At 38.5% G+C, this 6,000-nt stretch overlaps 1 protein-coding gene across 1 annotated transcript in view; it reads right to left on the reverse strand.

Moving 5' to 3' along the window:
• Positions 1–6,000, reverse strand: part of LOC138983550 (cell surface hyaluronidase-like) — a 76,845-nt gene that overhangs the window by 64,909 nt on the left and 5,936 nt on the right. The window lies entirely within an intron of this gene.

Raw genomic sequence — 6,000 nt, forward strand, 5'->3', positions numbered from 1 at the left:
TAACATGTTGGGCAAATGTGAACGATAAAACGATGGGGATATAATACGTGTAGGGTTCAGAGCATTCTTACCGTTCATATTTAGTACCAGACTCCCCGATGAGTGAAGATACCACACGAGAAACATGCCACATTTAATTTGAAAATGTGCTAACCGTCGACCTTGGGGGTCAAGGGGGTCAACAATTCAAGGGGAGTCACTCTGCACAGTCAATCCGTCGAAGCTTGACTGGAGGTTTCGAATCGCAAATAACTAAGAACACAGTCCTTTCTCCGAGTTCAAATGAGGTCTCTCTGAAAGATCATCACTGTTTAGCTTAACGCTACACTGGAATTTACCAACATAAATTAAAACAAGAGTTTGCGTGTGACGAAAGCACGACACACTTGAGACAGCCCACACAAATGTAGACCTGACCACACATAGTTATACCGGCACGGTTGGCCTAGTGGTAAGGCGTCTGCCCCGTGATCGGGAGGTCGTGGGTTCGAACCCCGGCCGGGTCATACCTAAGACTTCAAAATTGGCAATCTAGTGGCTACTCCGAAGGGCGTCTGGCATTCTGGGGTTAGTGTACTGGTTGGTCCGGTGTCAGAATAATGTGACTGGGTGAGACATGAAGCCTGTGCTGCGACTTCTGTCTTGTGTGTGGCGCACGTTAAATGTCAAAGCAGCACCGCCCTGATATGGCCCTTCGTGGTCGGCTGGGCGTTAAGCAAACAAACAAACAAACACATAGTTATGCCTATTCAAAATGTGCGTGTTGTATCTTCTTTTTTCTCTGGCGGTACCGACAATATCGTTATTGAAACAATCCCAGTGCACTAAGGGATTTATAGAGCAAATCTCGAAAATAATTATTGAACTCAGCGCTATGCGCTTCGTTCAATAATGAATTTTCTCGATTTGCTCTATAAATCCCTTAGTGCACTGGGATGTCTCAATAACTTAAAATAATAATTAAGTAGATGTGTACTGCCGGGCAGTACATACCCCAAGCGAAGTCGTCCATCTGTGTGTACATGATTCTCTCTCTCTCTCTCTCTCTCTCTCTCTCTCTCTCTCTCTCTCTCTCTCTCTCTCTCTCTCTCTCTCTCTCTGTCTTAAAATGTGTCATCGATGACGTGTTTTCATACTTGCTAATGCGGCAGGCTAATCATGACGTCAAATTGAAACTTCTTGAAGTCTCTCAGAAAGGGACATGAAAACCATGTGGGGGTTACTGGTTTGGGCTGAAAAAAAACCCAACTCCACCTAAAATTCAAGCGCCTATGGGGCTGAATTATGCAGCATAAATTGTGAAACATCAGGATATCTCACACTTTCAATTCTGCCATCATGTCAAATCTGACAACAAACCTACCCACAAAATGTCATAAATATCGGTGTAGAATTGAGACTTAACGGTTTTTAACTGCCAAAAATAAGTTTTTTTGACTGGAATAGTTTGTCTTGAAATTCAGTTTGGGACAACGGAGCCACCCACTAAATTTCAAAAAGATAGGTGAAAATTTAAATGTAACGGTTTTCAACTGCCAAAATTATGTTTTTCTTCTGGAAAAGTATGGAGTGAAAATCAGTTGGGGACAACGAACCTACCCACAAAATTTCATAAATATCGATGAAGAATTGAGATTTAACGGTTTTTAACTGCCAAAAATAAGGTTTTTTGTCTGGAAAAGTATGTCTTAAAATTCAGTTTGGGACAACGGACCCACCCACTAAATTTCATAAAGATAGGTGAAGAATTGAAATTTACCGTTTTTTAACTGCCAAAATTATGTCTTTCTTCTGGAAAAGTATAGAGTGAAAATCAGTTGGGGACAACGAACCTACCCACAAAATTTCATAAATATCGGTGAAGAATTGAATTTTAACGGTTTTTAACTGCCAAAATTATGTTTTTCTTCTGGAAAAGTATGGAGTGAAAATAAGTTGGGGACAACAAACCTACCTTTAAAATTTCATAAGAATCAGTGAAGAAATAGGATTTAACGATTTTTTAACGGCCTTTAAATCATTGGTGATGTCATCATAACCCAGTCGTTGTAGTTGTCGTCGTAGTTGTTGGTGTTGTTGTTGTCATGTTCGTTGTCGTGATTGTTGTTGTTCTCGTGTTGTTGTTTTTGTTGTTGTTGTTGTTGTTGTTGTTGTTGTTGTTGTTGTTGTTGTTGTTGTTGTTGTTGTTGTTGTTGTTGTTGTTGTCGTCGTCGTCGTCGATGTCATTTGTTGTTGTTGTTGTTATCGTCGTCGTCGTCGTCATCGTCGTCGTTGTCAGAGGTTATTTCTAAAGATTTCATTGATAGTCTTTGTTCTCGTCACCAAGACTTGCTAAGAACAAGCTTGGAACAGCAAGAGTTCCAAGAACAAGATTAGAACAACTCATTACATCATTACCAGTACGTCATTTGTATTTAGAACACACTTTAGAAAAAAACTCTTCAGCTACAAACCAGTCACCCTCACATGGCGGAGGTGTTTGTCTAAACCACTTACTGAAATGTTTTGAGGTTTAATGACCATACACATGTTGAACCGGTGAGTGTCTTCCGCTGCTTAATTCGCAAATAACTATTTTATTAAAGTCCGCTTGAAACGCTCAAAGATGAAATTCCATGTTAAAAAGTGACAAAAGTTTCACATTTTCCCGTTGTAACAGCTTCCGATGATATTATATGAAAATTCTGATCCTCTGAGAGGATTCCCCGAAACAAAATCAGTTTGTACGCCTAATTTTAATAGAATTGTCCAAACAGTGTCGCTAATATTGTGCTAAAAGATGAATTCTAGAACAATGTCCAGACAGACACCACTTGGCCAAAAAATTTTCAGTGCTGGGAGATGAAAAAAAAAACTACCTCGCTACGCGCGGGCTTCGCCCGCGCTCCGCTTGGATAATGAGGATATGTATATGGTGCAAATCCTAAAACAGTTCTAAGCGCCTCACAAACACATACATAAATAAATTAGTCTGTTCGCGATTCCATATCAAATAATAAATTAGATGTGTACTGCCGGGCAGTACATACCCCAAGCGAAGTCGTCCATCTGTGTGTACATGATTCTCTCTCTCTCTCTCTCTCTCTCTCTCTCTCTCTCTCTCTCTCTCTCTCTCTCTCTCTCTCTCTCTCTGTCTTAAAATGTGTCATCGATGACGTGTTTTCATACTTGCTAATGCGGCAGGCTAATCATGACGTCAAATTGAAACTTCTTGAAGTCTCTCAGAAAGGGACATGAAAACCATGTGGGGGTTACTGGTTTGGGCTGAAAAAAAATCCAACTCCACCTAAAATTCAAGCGCCTATGGGGCTGAATTATGCAGCATAAATTGTGAAACATCAGGATATCTCACACTTTCAATTCTGCCATCATGTCAAATCTGACAACAAACCTACCCACAAAATGTCATAAATATCGGTGTAGAATTGAGACTTAACGGTTTTTAACTGCCAAAAATAAGTTTTTTTGACTGGAATAGTTTGTCTTGAAATTCAGTTTGGGACAACGGACCCACCCACTAAATTTCATAAAGATAGGTGAAAATTTAAATGTAACGGTTTTTAACTGCCAAAATTATGTTTTTCTTCTGGAAAAGTATGGAGTGAAAATCAGTTGGGGACAACGAACCTACCCACAAAATTTCATAAATATCGATGAAGAATTGAGATTTAACGGTTTTTAACTGCCAAAAATAAGGTTTTTTGTCTGGAAAAGTATGTCTTAAAATTCAGTTTGGGACAACGGACCCACCCACTAAATTTCATAAAGATAGGTGAAGAATTGAAATTTAACGTTTTTTAACTGCCAAAATTATGTCTTTCTTCTGGAAAGGTATAGAGTGAAAATCAGTTGGGGACAACGAACCTACCCACAAAATTTCATAAATATCGGTGAAGAATTGAAATTTAACGGTTTTTAACTGCCAAAATTATGTTTTTCTTCTGGAAAAGTATGGAGTGAAAATAAGTTGGGGACAACAAACCTACCTTTAAAATTTCATAAGAATCAGTGAAGAAATAGGATTTAACGATTTTTTAACGGCCTTTAAATCATTGGTGATGTCATCATAACCCAGTCGTTGTAGTTGTCGTCGTAGTTGTTGGTGTTGTTGTTGTCATGTTCGTTGTCGTGATTGTTGTTGTTCTCGTGTTGTTGTTTTTGTTGTTGTTGTTGTTGTTGTTGTTGTTGTCGTCGTCGTCGTCGATGTCATTTGTTGTTGTTGTTGTTATCGTCGTCGTCGTCGTCATCGTCGTCGTTGTCAGAGGTTATTTCTAAAGATTTCATTGATAGTCTTTGTTCTCGTCACCAAGACTTGCTAAGAACAAGCTTGGAACAGCAAGAGTTCCAAGAACAAGATTAGAACAACTCATTACATCATTACCAGTACGTCATTTGTATTTAGAACACACTTTAGAAAAAAACTCTTCAGCTACAAACCAGTCACCCTCACATGTCGGAGGTGTTTGTCTAAACCACTTACTGAAATGTTTTGAGGTTTAATGACCATACACATGTTGAACCGGTGAGTGTCTTCCGCTGCTTAATTCGCAAATAACTATTTTATTAAAGTCCGCTTGAAACGCTCAAAGATGAAATTCCATGTTAAAAAGTGACAAAAGTTTCACATTTTCCCGTTGTAACAGCTTCCGATGATATTATATGAAAATTCTGATCCTCTGAGAGGATTCCCCGAAACAAAATCAGTTTGTACGCCTAATTTTAATAGAATTGTCCAAACAGTGTCGCTAATATTGTGCTAAAAGATGAATTCTAGAACAATGTTCACAGACAGACACCACTTGGCAAAAAAATTTTCAGTGCTGGGAGATGAAAAAAAAAACTACCTCGCTACGCGCGGGCTTCGCCCGCGCTCCGCTTGGATAATACACTTCGAAATATATCTATACACTTTACAACGTTTTCACCCACATCATTCCAAGTCAAATAAGTTTTCACATCCAAATAAACTAATACAGTAGCTCATATGAGACCCTCTGGTACTTGTATGTTACTCCGTATTAAAAATAAATGTGCGTGTTTTAAATTGCCTGTCTGTCTGTCTGTATCTCTGTCTGTATGTCTGTCTCTCTGTCTGTCTCTATGTCTATCTGTCTGTCTGTACGTCTGTCTGTCTCCTTCTCTTCATCCATTTCAGTCAGTTTTCTGCGCAAGACATTCTTGTCAGCCTGCTCTCGTGAAACGTTGTGACACATGCCTTTCGGATAGTAAGCCCTAATTATTTGAAAAATTCACCAAACATCAATGACAGCTCGGATCGCTGTAAAATATATATCGCATAATTTTTACATTTAGTCAAGTTTTGACTAATGTTTTAACGTAGAGGGGGGACTCGAGACGAGGGTCGTGGTGTATGTGCGTGCGTGCGTGCGTGTGTGTGTGTGTGTGTGTCTGTGTGTGTGTGTAGAGCGATTCAGACTAAACTACTGGACCGATCTTTATGAAATTTGACATGAGAGTTCCTGGGTATGAAATCCCCGAACGTTTTTTTCATTTTTTTGATAAATGTCTTTGATGACGTCATATCCGGCTTTTCGTGAAAGTTGAGGCGGCACTGTCACGCTCTCACTTTTCAACCAAAGTTGAAATTTTCGTCAAGTAATCTTCGACGAAGCCCGGACTTCGGTATTGCATTTCAGCTTGGTGGCTTAAAAATTAATTAATGACTTTGGTCATTAAAAATCTGAAAATTGTAAAAAAAAAATAACAATTTATAAAACGATCCAAATTTACGTTCATCTTATTCTCCATCATTTTCTGATTCCAAAAACATATAAATATGTTATATTTGGATTAAAAACAAGCTCTGGAAATTAAATATATAAAAATTATTATCAAAATTAAATTGTCGAAATCAATTTAAAAACACTTTCATCTTATTTCTTGTCGGTTCCTGATTCCAAAAACATATAGATATGATATGTTTGGATTAAAAACACGCTCAGAAAGTTAAAACAAAGAGAGGTACAGAAAAGCGTGCTA

This window comes from Littorina saxatilis, linkage group LG13 (assembly GCF_037325665.1).
Source record: "Littorina saxatilis isolate snail1 linkage group LG13, US_GU_Lsax_2.0, whole genome shotgun sequence".
NCBI classification, from domain to species: Eukaryota; Metazoa; Mollusca; class Gastropoda; order Littorinimorpha; family Littorinidae; genus Littorina; species Littorina saxatilis.